The following is a 14,079-nucleotide window of genomic DNA, read 5'->3' as shown; positions in this document are numbered from 1 at the left end:
GAAAACAGCCGGTGGGCCAGATGTGGCCTGGGGGCCGTGGCCTGCTGGCCTCTGGTGCAGAGTGTCTGGGATAGGCGCAGAAGGGACAGCTGTTGCTCTAATCATGGCTGATGATGATGGTGGTGATGCTGTCCTCCTCTGGGACCCAGGACTACAGGAAAGTTGCGGTCTGGGGTTGCAGAGTGCTGGGGGCAAAGCAGGCACGAAGTGAGTGAGATTTCAACAGCACCGCGTTCTGCTTCCATCTGTTTAAGCCTCATTTAGTCTGTCTGGGTTTCCCTGGAGCCGCATTTAATCCCTAACAGGGCAGGGTAAGTTCTGGGAGAAGGGAGAGCTAGCACTTAACTCATGGCCGAGGTCGGCCAGGAGGCCCCACAGAGGCGTCCGATCTCACCCTGCCTGGTGCCACCACTTTGAAGCAAGCCTGGGCTGTGCCCTCGGGGGCAGCTGAGTGCAGGCAGGGGCCCGGCAGTTCTCATGCGTCCTGCTTTATTGCCCGAGAGACTCCTCCGCTGGCACTGTCTTTTTCCCTGGTGCTCCGAGATCCCTCTGCTCATTGCTCTATGCAACCCCGTCTCAGATTGTGTTCTAAATTCTTCTTAATTAAATGTTTGCCTCCTCCCTCTAGACTATGAGCAGCTCCTCCTTTGGGAAGGGAAGAGGAAGAATTAACATTAATTGAATGTGTGCCACATGGAGGCCTTGGGGACGAGGAGTTCAAGGAGACCAGAGAGGTCACATGCCTGCCCAAGGGCACACAGATTAAGAGCCACAGAGCTGGGATCTGGAGTTGGGACCCTCCCTTGCTCCGTCGCCCTGCGTGCGCTCTGTCTCATCCTGACAGGAGAGGCCAGGCATGAGGAACACAAGTTGAAGTCAGAGAGGCTGGGGCTGAGAATGCCTGCTCCCACCAAGCGTCAGGTTGCTCATCTGTAAATGGGACACAGCGACGGTCACCACCTCTCAGAGTGATCCTAAGGATCCAGTGAGGTCTGGAGGGAGGGAGGAAGAGGGACAGAGAGTCCTCACCCTGTCTCTTGGGGCCTGAAGGTCACTACCGCTGGAGACTGCCCAGTCAGCCCCATGCACACCCTTCTCCCTGAGCTGGAGTGTTAGCGGCAGGCCCTTGTGCGTTACGGCCTCACACTGTCCCTGTGCCAAAGGAGTGCCTTCCAAAGAGCATGCCCCCGTGGCCAAAAAGAGTTCTGAAAGCCTTCCTAGGAAAGTGGGGAGCAGGAAGGGGTCTGCCCTTTGCCCCTACCCGAGTCATTGACCGGTTCCCAGGTGGGCCCACAGAGAACCCAGGAAATGGTACTTAGCTCACAAGGTGGGGTGTGATGGCCTTCTGTGCTGACAGAGAGGCCAACAGAAATGCTGTGCTGTGCTGTGCTGTGCTGGGAAAAGCAAAGCCCGCGCCACGTTGGAAAATCAGGGTTCCAACCCACTCTTTTTTTTTTTATTAATGTTTATTCAGTTTTTGAGAGACAGAGAGTGAATGGGGAGGGGCAGAGAGAAAAGAGGAGACACGGAATCCAAAGCAGGCTCCAGGCTTGGGACGGGCTCCCAGCCGTCAGCACAAAGCCCGACACGGGGCTCGAACCCACAGACCGCAAGATCGTGACCTGAGCCGAAGTCGGACGCAAACAGACTGAGCCACCCAGGCGCTCCCCAACCCACCCTTACTCCTGGCACCCCATAATCAGCCTCATCGTCGTCCAGCGTGATCAGTATCCCTACCACCACCCTCATCCTGTGCCCGTCGGAAGCCAGACTGCCCCACGTGCACTGTGTGAGGGTCCAGTTCTCTGGGTCCCTTTCAAAGGATGGGGTTGGAGGGACCAAACAATGTGCTCACGTGGGGAGGTGCTTTTTATTTTCCATTTCCTTTTAAAATCTACATAACATAATATTCGCCATTTTAACCATTAGTGTGAGGTGGAGAGGCATAAGTAACCGTCCCCATCATCCACCTCCGGAACTTTTCCATCTCCCCAAACTGAAACCCTGTGCACATTAAACACGATCTCCCCAGGCTTCTCCCCCGCCGCCCCCCGCCACCCCGGTGCCTGCAGCCACCATTCTGCTTTCCTTCTCTGAGTTTGATGACTCTAGGGACCTCATGCGAGTGAAGTCATGCAGTGTTTGTCCTTTTGTGACAGGTTTATTTCACTTCACATAATGTCCTCAACGTTCATCCACATCGCAGCATGTGTTGGAACTTCCTTCTTTTTTTTTTTTTTCAACGTTTATTTATTTTTGGGACAGAGAGAGACAGAGCATGAACGGGGGAGGGGCAGAGAGAGAGGGAGACACAGAATCGGAAACAGGCTCCAGGCTCCGAGCCATCAGCCCAGAGCCCGACGCGGGGCTCGAACTCCCGGACCGCGAGATCGTGACCTGGCTGAAGTCGGACGCTTAACCGACTGCGCCACCCAGGCGCCCCCAAACTTCCTTCTTTTTTAGGGCTGCGTGATACTCTATCGTATGGCTCGGTCACGTTTTGTTCTCTCCGTTCATCCATCACTGGACACTTGACTCGTTTCTGCCTTTCAGCCACTGTGAATCATGGTGCTCTGAGCGTGGTGTAGAGATGTCTCTTTGAGACGCGCTTTCCATTCTTCCGGGTACCTGCCTGCAAGTGGAATTGCTGGATTGTAATGATAATTCTATAGTAAGTTTTTCGAGGAACCGCCCTACTGTTTCCCACAGCTGCTGCACCAGGTTACGTTCCACCAGCAGTGCACGCATTTCCCCCACATCTTGCCCAGTGCTGTTCTGGGTTTTGGTAACCGCCATCGACTGGGTGCGAAGTGGTATCTCATTGTGGTTTTAGTTTGCAATTGCCTAAGTTGAGCATCTTTTCGTGTGCATTCCGGTCGTGTGTATCCGTTCAAGCCCTTCATACGTTTTTTTCATTGGGTTGTTTTTTTTTTCTTGTTGAGTTTTAACAGCTCTTTATTCTGGATCTCAATCCCTTACCAAATTCATAATTTACCAATATTACCTCTCATTCCGTGGGTTTTCTTCTCGCTCTGTCGACGCGTCCCCTTATATACAGAAGTTTGTACTTTTGGTGAATTCCGGTGTAGCTGTTTTTTTCCCTTGGGTCCTGTGTATGTTTTGTCTCTGACTGCTTTAGTATTATATCCAAAAAAATAATAATTGCCACACCCTGGTGTCATAAAGTGTCATAAAGCTTTCTGTATGTTTCTTTCTAAGATTTTTATAGTTTCAGTTCTAATGTTTAGGTCTTTGATCTGTTTGAATTAATTTTTTATATGGTGTGAAGTTTGGATCTGACTTTATTCTTCTGCACGTGGAATCCAGTTTCCATGACCCCATTCGTTGAACACTGACCTTTCACCCTGGAGTGGTCTTGGCCCCCTTGTCTCAGACCCTTTTGACCATGTATGTGAGGGTTTATTTCTGGGATCTCTGTTCTATGCTGTGTTTGTAAAGTTTTATTGGAACATGGCCACACCGTTCACTTATGTATTGTCTACAGCTGCTTTGGAGAGAAAACAGAGTCAGAGTAGCTGTGACAGAGAAAGTCAGGCTCTGGGGGCAGCTGGGTGGCTCAGTCGGTTAAGCATCTGACTCTTGATTTTGGCTCAGGTCGTGATCTCTTAGTTTCGTGGGTTCAGACCCAGCATTGGCTCTGTGCAGAACCAGCTTGGGATTTTCTCTGCCCCTCCCCTACTCATGCTGTCTCTCTCTCTCTCTCTCTCTCTCTCTCTCTCTCTTTCTCTCTCTCTGTCTCTTTCTCTCAAAATAAATAAATAGACTTTAAAAAAAATAAAAAAAGAAAGAAAAGAAAGAACATTAGACTGCCAAAGGCAATATTACCGTCTGGCAATATGGTCCAGTCTCCTCTGCCTGCATGGCTCTGGGACGTGAGCTCCCTGGATGGCTTCTTCCATTTTCCCCTGGCAGGCAGTGCAAGGTTCACCACCTAGTAGGTGCTCCACCACCTAGTAGGTGCTCTGCCAGTGGTGTGGGTTTGTTGCCTTCTGTTGACCGGGAGGATTTTCAATGGCCTCTGCCTTGGTACACTTCTAGACACATAGTGGCAAAGACGTTAAAGTACTACAGGACCTCTCATTCATTCCCTAGGGGCCCTTCGTTTTTTCCCTGGTGGCCCCTCCTTCACGCCTCAGGACTTCTCCTTCCCTATCGATTTGGCTAGAGGAGAAACTGAGATGCATAGTTGAACTATTTCACAGCATCCTGGAGGCTCCCTGCTGCACCAGATGTTAACCTTTTAGTTGCTGAATTTGGGGAAAGTGGGGAGCAGTTCCAGGCAGGCAGCCAGGCAGTGGGAGGGGCTCAAGGCAACTTACCAACCAGACAAGGGTGTTTTACTGGTTAACAGTACCGTGAATAGCACTGAGGCGAAGGCCCAGAGCAGGCCATGGTCCATGGGCAGTGCCCACTCCAGACGCCTGGCCCCGGCCACTTGTTGGGGCCACAGATGCAGTCACAGGGGCCAATGTGTTCTGACAGCCTCCAGTCCAGGTGCTGGAGTGTTCCACTCCCCAGCGCCTCTGCTGGCGAGACAATGCATTACCGCCCCTGCTTTACAGATGAGGAAATATGTTCAGAGATTTATCTGAGGTCACAGAGGGAATGGGGACACCCCCCCGGGGACATCTTGGGGGTCCAGACCCCTGAGGGACACTGTGACTCAACCCCATTTTTTGCAAGACTCCCATCCTGAAATAGGGCCCCGCCAAGCACCCGGACAGGTAGAATGTCCTGGAGCAAGAAGGGAGAAGACTTGGCCATGGGAACAAGAGAGGGGGTGCAGCGGGGATGGGGGAGGGGAACAGGCTAAGCCAGGCCAGGCCCACATAGGCAGCAACCGGACGGTCTGAGCATTTCATTGCCCACTCAGCCATGGCACACCCCAGTTCAAAGATCATCTCTTCTGGCTCCCTTTAAACAATAGAAAGAAATCCAAACCTCCTGGCCTTCAAAGGCCTCACCCGAGCTGTCCAGCGCCTTCAGCCCACCTGCCCAGCACCCCCAGGGCTCACCCACACCCCCACCCTGCCCCCCTACCCCACTAGCTGAAATACCACCTTCTCTCCAAATCTCCCCGGTGCTTGGCCCTCCTCTTTGGCACTCCACCATCTCTTCCGGGTCACACGGTCTGAAATTTTTTATTTTCAAAATGTCAAACCCATGGAAAAACTGGAACAACAACATGATAAGTCCTCCTATAGAACTTTGCCTGGGTTCCCCAACTGTCAGCATCTCCTGTGAGTGGCCACTGCATCCCTCCCTGGGAATACACACCAGTCTACATCTTTTATCAACCTGCAGGCTGTAGATGCTGTGACAGCACCCCCCCCCCCCAACACCCGAGCACAGGGCTGCCGTCCTGGGGAACCTCACCTAGGAAAAATGACACTAACTCAGTAACTTCATCCGCAGCGTTCAGGTTCAAAAAACAACACAGGAAGTCATCCTCTAGATGACCAATTAAAGCTGTAACGGTGCTGACGTGCCTTTTGGCCAGTGTTCCCAGCCCAACGGGCTCCTGCTGACTCTGTTTGAGGTGTATCCTGGCAGAACTGTTTTGTGCATCGTCAGGTACACACGGGCACAAAGCTGGTGGTGCTCTGCATACGTCTTCCTCTCTCATAAGTAGAATTACACTGCATGCATAATGTTTTGCAACTGCCTTTGTACTCCCGGAACTTTTCCACATGTCATCCTGTGACCTGCAGCTTAGGGTGTCCCTCAGCATATCTTTGCCAGTCCCCCACGGAAGCTCACGTCCAGCTTGCTTTCCTTTTATTTGACCAGCCCTCGCCACATCGGCAGCGTGGCCGGCTCCCCAGGGAGCCCCCTTGCTGCCAGCAGCCACCCCCCCATCCTGCAGGAGACCCTAAAACTCCCAGAGTGTTGAGGTCTCGTGGCCTCGCCACCACAGCCCCCAGGCCTAGGACAGCGTCCAGCTCCGTAAACAGCACCAAAAGGCAACGTTTGAAGGATCCTCGTTCCGCACCGCGCTCTCCTCTGGGTGCCGCGCCTGCTGGTATTTCTGAAATCCTCCCACACCCTCCGAGGTAGGCAAGCATTACATTCACTTCACAGATGCACACGCCAAAGCCCAAAGAGGTCACCGAGGTGGTCAGTGTCACAAGGCAGTAAGTGAGGTTGGCTCTAGGGTCTGTGCATTTAACTACTGCCCCTTCGATGTGAAACCAGCTCAACTGAATTGAACCCACCCACCCCAGCAACCAGCTTCAGTGTTTGTCCTGTCGCTACTAGCCCCTGCCTTCTTGCCTCACCCCCAGACCCAGGCAAAGGGGCAGCCCACCGGGATACGTGTCTGCCTCCATCGCCTCCTCCAAGCTGTGTGACCAAAGCTGGCTACTCGCCGTCTCTGAGCCTCGGTTTTCTCACCGTGAGTGGGGCTGGCAGTGGGAGACCCTGTTGTGGAGGCTGACCTTGGGCAGCACCCCACCGCTCCGGGTGAACAGTCAGCAGCCTGATAAGAGGGCGTTCCCTCCCCCAGAGAGCCCTGTGGGGCCCAGCTGCCTGCCCCCCAGTGACTGATGTTCAGCTGCTGCGGCCCGAAGCCGGAGCAAGTTTATGATGCTCTAGCTGGTTTTTAATCACAGCAAGATGAGAATTTGGCAGATTCAGACACCGATTCGTGCGACAAACATTGTCTGGTGTCTCATTTGTCTTTCTCTGGCTTCAGTGGTGATGCAGGGGGTGGGGCTTCCACTCTGGGGAGCGCCCCCCTCGAAGTCCCTCAGGCCTCTTCCATCTGCCCATGCCTCCCGAGCACCAGCTCCAGCCTTGAGGGAGAGGGACGCAGGGACTGGCCTGGAAGGGATCTCGGAAGCCCCTGCCAGGAGGCTCCCTCCGTCTGAGCGTCACTGCATGCCTGGCACAGCCCACCTTCTGCTGGGTTGACTGTCTGGCCCGCCCCCCGGGGGTGTCACTGCCTAAGAAGCTCTGTATCTGCGATGGCAGATGCTCAGAGGTGTCCAGATCTCCTCCACTCAAGCGTCGCCTCCTCACGGAAGTCCTCCCTGACCACCGTAGACAGACTGTTCCCTTCATGGCTCTCAGGGCTGGGGCAGAGTTTTCCCCACTCTGTCTGTCAGTTGTCTGTCTGACCACTGACAGTGGTCACCATCACCTGCATGGCACTTGACCCATGCTGGGGACCCTGATAGGACATTTACGGGTGTAAACAGTCCCGACAGCCTCACTTTTCGGACGGGACACAGAGAAATTCAGGAGTTGCCCCAGGCCACACAGCTCAGAAAGAGCCAGACCAGCTGGTAACGTGTGGGCATTCCTGGTCTGTGCGCCACTCCTCGGGGGGCGAGGACCCTGGTGGGCACTCCATTGGCATTTGTGAACTGTTGCCCTGGCAAATGCTGGTCCACGTGCTGGGGGCCTGGGAGGAAGCTGTCAACTCTGTGCATCATGGACACAAGAAAGAGACGGGGGGGGAGGGGGGACAGCAGAAGAGGGATGGCATGTCAGCTTTGCCACAGAGGCTGAGTAAGAGTCCATCTGGCAGATGGGCGGAAGGAAGGGCAGCCCAGGCAGGGGGAACAACATTTGCAAAGCACGGCAAGTGCAGGAAGCCGCGATGAGAGTGGAGGGCCACCCATGTGCAAAGCATAAAGGTTGGGGAACGTGGCAAAAACAAAATCACTCCGTGTACTAGACAGCTCAGGCTGATATGACAAACCACCACAAGCTGGGGGCGTAAGCAACACACATTTATTTCTCGCAGTTCTGGAGGCTTGGGGGTCCAAGGTGAGGGGGGTCGGTGAGTTCAGTTTCCGGTGAGTTCTCTTTCTGGCTTGCACGTAGCCGCTTCTTGCTGTGCCCTCACGTGCCTGAGAGAGGAGCGGGGTCGTCGGTCTCTCTTTCTCTTCTTGTAAGGACTCTAATCCCATGGGGGCTCCACCCACATGGCTTCATCTAAGCCTGTTTACCTCCAAATACCATCATATTGGGGTTAGGGTTTCAACATATGAATTGTGGGGGACACAAACATCCAGTCCATAACACGCGGCTGTATTAAGCAGAAAGAGTTGTAATACAGGGGGTCAGGAGCCTGCCGACATCACCAGAAAGTCTGGAGGTACAGGCCCTCAGGAACCAGCCCAGAGCAGCACTGCAGAACTGGCCCGGATCAGCCTCTGCCACAGTCACGAAGGTGGGGGGTCAAGGCCCCCAGATGCTGCTGGAGGAAAAGCCAGACCCTCCTCCCAGACACAGGAGATGAGGCATAAGAGCAGGGAAGGGCCTGGGCTGGGGAAGCGGGGCGGGCAGCGGGGCATATTGACCCATGACTATGCGAGGTCCCTGAAAAGCCCAGGGAAGGACATCCCAAGCCCTCGCTGCAGGGAATGAGCTCTCCAGCCTCTGCAAGGCAGGCAGGAAGTTGGTGTGGATGCTCTCCCTCTCCAGCACACCTCCCTGGGTGGTGGGGGCCCCAGGTTGCTTTTTCCTTACGTGCTTCCTGGGCTCTGCGGTCCCCTCTGACACTTCTCTGCTTAGGGATGACAGCTGAGCGGGTAATTCCCCCCAGCCATCCTCATTGTTCACTGCAGGGCCAGCTGGCTGTTCCCTGGGTAAGCTCTTTAAGACGATTCATTTGCATCTCCCTTTAACCGGTGCCCTGCCCCACCCAGTGTAAATCTCCAAACCCACTGCTGTAGAAGCAGAGCATAAATCTGTAAGGCTTCTGCAGCATGTCCCAGACGCTCGGCAGTCCGGGAAGTGCCTATGGCTGGGCTATCAGGCAGCTTTTCGGGTTCAAGAGACAGAAAGAGCTTTGGCCAAAATCATCCCAAGAGGATTAGAGGTGGGGTGAGGGTCAGGGCGGCCTAGTGCAAGCAGGAGCCAGGCCAGCACGACGGGGGCTCAGGAGAGGAACTGGCAAACAGGCGTGTTGCCTCTGTTGGAATAACTCAGCCACAGGTGGAGGCGTTTTCCAGGTGACAAAATATTCCAAACCTCGGGAAAATAAAAAGAGCCTAGGGGCACCTCTGTGGCTCAGTCAGTTAAGTGTCCGACGCTTGATTTCGGCTCAGGTCATGATTTCGTGGTTCGTGAGATCGAGCCCCACATCGGGCTCTGTGCTGCCAGCACGGAGCCTGCTTGGGATTCCCTCTCTCCCTCTCTCGCTGCCCCTCCCCAGCTCACACACACACACACACACACTCTCTCTCTCTCTCTCTCTCTTTTTCTCTCTCTCTCAAAAATAAATAACCATTAAAAAAAAACTAAAAGACAAGAGCTTATACTTACATGGCACTGCCCGTGTGCCCAGAATCATTCTAAGACACTGAATGAACCCACCCACCATCCAGATTAGCTGGCATTTATTTTATTTTATTTTATTTTATTTTATTTTATTTTATTTTATTTTATTAAAAAATTTTTTTAATGTTTATTTTTGAGAGAGAGAGACAGAGACAGAGCACGAGTGGGAGAGGGGAAGAGAGAGAGGGAGACACAGAAGCTGAAACAGGCTCCAGGCTCTGAGCCGTCAGCGCAGAGCGTGACGCGGGGCTTGAACCCACGAACCGCGAAATCATGACCTGAGCTGAAGTCTCACACTCAACCAACTGAGCCACCCAGGCGCCCCAGAATAGCTGGCATTTATATTGTGCCATAAAAGGGGGGCAGGGAGAGGAAGCTAGTACTCTGGGGCTGCCCCGGCCCCTGCCAGGGTGGACGGCCCCTCACACATGTATGTGCGTTGGCCACAGAGTCCCCGTGCATTGGAGGAGCGTGGTAGACTGTGTCTGTACCCTACGCCCCTGCAACCCACGGCCTGGACATGCCCTTCCACAGTTGCTGTCTAGAGGTCTATATCCATGATCAGAGAGCCCCAGAGGGACATGTTGGCCCTGTGACCCCTGAACTTGGAGGAGGCCACACCCTCCCGACCTGTGTCCTGTCCATTGTCACTCACATTGACCTTCCAGACGTTTCCTGACTCGGGGGCTATCACCTGCCGGCTCCTCTGCCTCAACCCCAGCAGAGGGGCTGTGTGGTCCAGAAGTTACCGTTTCATTTGTGGGCTTTGCACGAATTCTATCAGACGGCACTTACCTATTTAGCACCGTGCCCTGTTTGGATCCCTGTGGTGTTTTCAAGCTTTGGCCGCGCTAAGAACGCCTGGAGAGCCTACACGCACAGGCAAAGGTGTGTCCCATGGCTTCTCGACCTTGCAGCCATTCGGCTCAGGATTCTAAACTCAGAGGGCTATGTGTCCACCCTGAGCTGGTAAGGGAGGCTCCCACCGAAGGCTGAGTCAGCAGAGGAGTGAGGACATTCCCTCAGAAGGGGAGTGTTTGCAGGAGGGGAGATGGCTGTGCGTGGCTGCCTGGTAACACAGGGAACACGCTCATCACAGCCTGGGGACTGCAGACCGGAGGGCGGTGTGGGCATTTGTAACGAAGGGGCCCCTGAAGTGTCCACAATTCTGACCCATAATTCTGCCTCTTGCAATGCTCCTGAAGGATCTGCTCGTAGACGGAAACGAGGAAACGGCTGACAACATAGCTCTCGCAACTCCAAGTGTCAGCAAGAACACTGCTCTCTGAAAATAGAGGTTTCCATTCATGATTTACATCCCAGCCACATACTGGTGTTGAAGGGAGTGATTAAAACGGAGAACGCCTGGGTGGCTCAGTCGGTTGAGCATTGACTCTTGGTTCTGTGTCAGGTCGTGATCCCAGTATCGCAAGATCGAAGCCCCACATTGGGGCTCCACGCTAAATGTGGAGCCTGCTTAAGAGTCTCTCCGTCTCTTCCTCTGCCCCTCCCTGGCTCCTGCTGTCTCTCTCTCTCTCTCTCTCTGTGTCTCTCTCTCAAAAAACAAAAGTAGAGTTTTTAAAACATGAGGCAGAAGGATGCTCATGAAACAGTGGTCACAAAAAAGCTAACACAACATGCCTTGAGAAAACGACCAGTAGAAAATTCACAAAAAGGCAGAGTGGTTCATTCCAGGTGGTGAGATCATGGATGACTTTCGTTTCGTTTGTACCGTGCTGTGATTTTCTAGGTTTTTAGAATTTAAAGGCTGTAAGGTATCAGTGGCAGCATGAGGGGCTGGTCCCCTGGGCTCACTGGGTGAAGGACCCGGGAGCTTGGCTGCAGGCTGTGACAGGCCAGGCTGCCACACAGCGTGGGGAGGTACGGGTCCCTCGCGTGTCTTGCTGAGCCACATTCTGAGGCCAGCTGGCAGCAAGGCAAGGGCTCCATCATCTCGTCCGTGGCCACGGGGGCTTACCTGGAGTGACAGACCCAGCGGCTCAAAGTTCTGGGAGATCAGGCAGTCAGAGGCAGAGTCCTAGACCTTGAGTGGAGGTCCTGGCAAAACCATACTGTTAAGAAAGCACTGACCACCCTGAGGCCATATTTGGGGTTCCCTCTTGATGTTGGGCAATGCTTCCTCTTGGAACGTGAGTAATGGAACCCGCTTTGGTCCTAATCCTGTGATATCTGTCACCTACCCGCTGGGCGGCCTTTGGTGAGGCACTTGACCTCTCGGAGCCTGTTTAGTTCCTTCGTGCATAAAATGGAGACAGTAAGTCTCACCTGAACTGATTCCTGGGAAGATTAAACAAGTAGGAAGCATCTAACTGCCGCTGCCTTTACTGATCTGAATGATTCCTAGAGGGCCTGGACTTTGCCATTAGAGTGGGAAATGGTGTTGCTTTTCTCTAGCCACTGCCCTGATCAGCCCTGGCTCATCTTTCTTCTGGCTCCTGGATGACCTCTGGGGTCACACGGAGGCCCCGAGGCCTCTGTTCCCTGGTGGTCACCTGAGCCAAGCCACACCTTCTTCACATCGCAAATGGCAAAAGCAGCGAGGAGTGGCCGGGGATCTGCCAGCTTTGTGGCATCTCACATGTTCACTGTTGCTTTGGGCTGGCATTTCATTAAGATGTAAGCCTTCCCATAAAACCACCCGACTCTTCAACTATTTTCATCATTTCTGCTAACTCCGCACGGCTGGTTAGCTTTAATGGGCCACGGAGCTGGCATTGGACATCTCTTCTCAAGCAGATCTGAGATGATGTATTTGGGAGAAGTGGAGGCACACGTAGGATTGTGAGGGTGTGAACTCCAAGGCCTCGAACTTCCATAATGGCAGTTCCCCCCACCCCCCGACGTCTGTTCGGTCACTGGTTTTATGAATGTGTTTGGAGTGCGTACTCGGGGCCCAGCCACGCTCCATGGGAGTGAGAAGGGGACGTCATCTGATGCGGATGAATCGGGGGCCCATGGGCCGTAGCCCCCTGTAGGAGGCACCAGGCAGTGCAGATCCGTGGATTCTCCCCCAACACCCACTCATGTGCTCACAAAGGGTTAGCCCGCTGTGCCACAGGGAAGCAGCGTTGCCCCAGGGTTAAGGGCATGGCGTGGTGAAGGCTGAATTCCCTGCCCAACTCCTGCTGCTGTGTGACTTTGGGCACATTACTTGGCCTCATTCACCGGCACAATTTCGTGGAGCTGTGCTCAGGATTAAATGCGTAAAGAGCTGAGAACCATACTTGGCATAGAGCAAGCGCTAAAGAAAAAATGGAGGATGATTACCCCAGGCCAGATGCTGGGTTCCAAAATAAGAAGGGTCCTGTGCCCCAGGAGGTGGCATGGGGGTGGGGAGCTGGGGAGGCAGACACATGATGCAGAGTCACAGTGCAGGTAGGGTAGAGGGGGAGGTGACAGGGTGGGTCACAATGGGGTGTGGGCAGAGGGAGCCCCGGGGGTGGGACACAATGGGGTGTGGGGAGTGGGGGCCCCGGGGGTGGGTCACAATGGGGTATGGGCAGCGGGAGCCCGGGGGGTGGGTCACAATGACGTGTGGGGAGCGGGAGCCCCGGGGGTGGGTCACAATGGGGTATGGGCAGCGGGAGCCCGGGGGGTGGGTCACAATGACGTGTGGGGAGCGGGAGCCCCGGGGGTGGGTCACAATGGGGTATGGGCAGCGGGAGTCCGGGGTGTGGGTCACAATGGCGTGTGGGTAACGGGAGCCCGGGGGCTGGGTCACAATGGCGTGTGGGCAACGGGGTCGCCGGGGGTGGGTCACAATGGCGTGTGGGCAATGGGAGCCCCGGGTCCCCTTGCAGGGACTGCCCACCTGGTGGGGAAGGAATGAGCTGGGTGGAAACACTCTGGATATCACCCTCTCTTTCCTGTGCACCCACTGGGGACCAGACCTCAGCCGGTGGATGTCCCAGCTCTCCCTCCCCCACCCTCCCCCCTGCTGTCCCCCTCCTCCCTTCTGCCCTGGCTCCGGACTCACCTGCTCTCACTGGCCACAGGTGCAGGGTCCATCATGGCCCCCTTCCCTTCATGTCTCACTTTGGCCACCTCCAGAAGCTGACTTGGATGACCACGCATAGCAGGCTCTTTTTGCCCAGATGTTGGGTCAACAGTAATCCACTCATCTCACTGGAAAGTCTTAAGACACCACATAAAACCAAATCATGCCTCTGTGCCCTCTGTATACATGAGACAGAACCCCAATATAACAGACTGGTGAGCAAGGAGGTGGGGTGAGATCAGAAGGTCCCTAGTAATGGCCCCCGAGGTGGAACTATTGAGAGGCTCGTCACCTCTGGGTCCCCCAGGAGATTCACTCCTCTCTCCCCTTCATCCCCGACCAGAAACACTCCAGATTTGGGCCAGCAGTCTGCTTGACTGTACTGTGTTTTAAAGGACAAGGAGTGCATAATTCACTCATTTGTTCACTCAACAAACACGTTTACATGATGGTATATATGGTGGAGGTTCCATGGGGCACAGGACCCAGTTCCTGCCCTTGAGAGCTGAGGCCACCGGGAATAGGTAAGGGAGCGTGGAGTGCAGTTCCAGAGTCAGGTTCAGATCGCAGCTCTACCGCTGACTCGCCGTGTGACCTTGGGGAAGTCACTTAACCTCTCGGGGCCTCAGTCTTCCCCCCTATAAAATGCATACACTAGTGGTGCCCACCTCGAGGACAGCTGTGAAATTGAAATAAGGTCATTTAGAGAAGCTCTGGGAACACTGCCCAGGGCAAAGTGCGGCAAGTAT

The 14,079-nt window shown here is 54.4% G+C and overlaps 1 long non-coding RNA gene across 3 annotated transcripts in view; it reads left to right on the top strand.

The window, feature by feature from the left end:
- LOC125149071 (uncharacterized) overlaps positions 1–14,079 on the top strand; it is a 105,017-nt gene that overhangs the window by 39,868 nt on the left and 51,070 nt on the right. Inside the window, exon 4 of one of the 3 annotated variants that reach the window (XR_007145801.1) lies at positions 10,518–10,595. The exons of 1 other annotated variant lie outside the window; for it this stretch is intronic. This is a non-coding gene — a long non-coding RNA (uncharacterized LOC125149071). Of the gene's footprint in view, positions 1–6,305; positions 6,397–10,517; positions 10,596–14,079 lie in introns of those variants that run through there. One more of the 3 variants, XR_007145803.1, reaches the window with a different exon arrangement.

This window comes from Prionailurus viverrinus, chromosome A2 (assembly GCF_022837055.1).
Source record: "Prionailurus viverrinus isolate Anna chromosome A2, UM_Priviv_1.0, whole genome shotgun sequence".
NCBI classification, from domain to species: Eukaryota; Metazoa; Chordata; class Mammalia; order Carnivora; family Felidae; genus Prionailurus; species Prionailurus viverrinus.
Note: the sequence above shows the minus strand (reverse complement) of the source record. Positions and strands in the feature narration are given on the sequence as shown.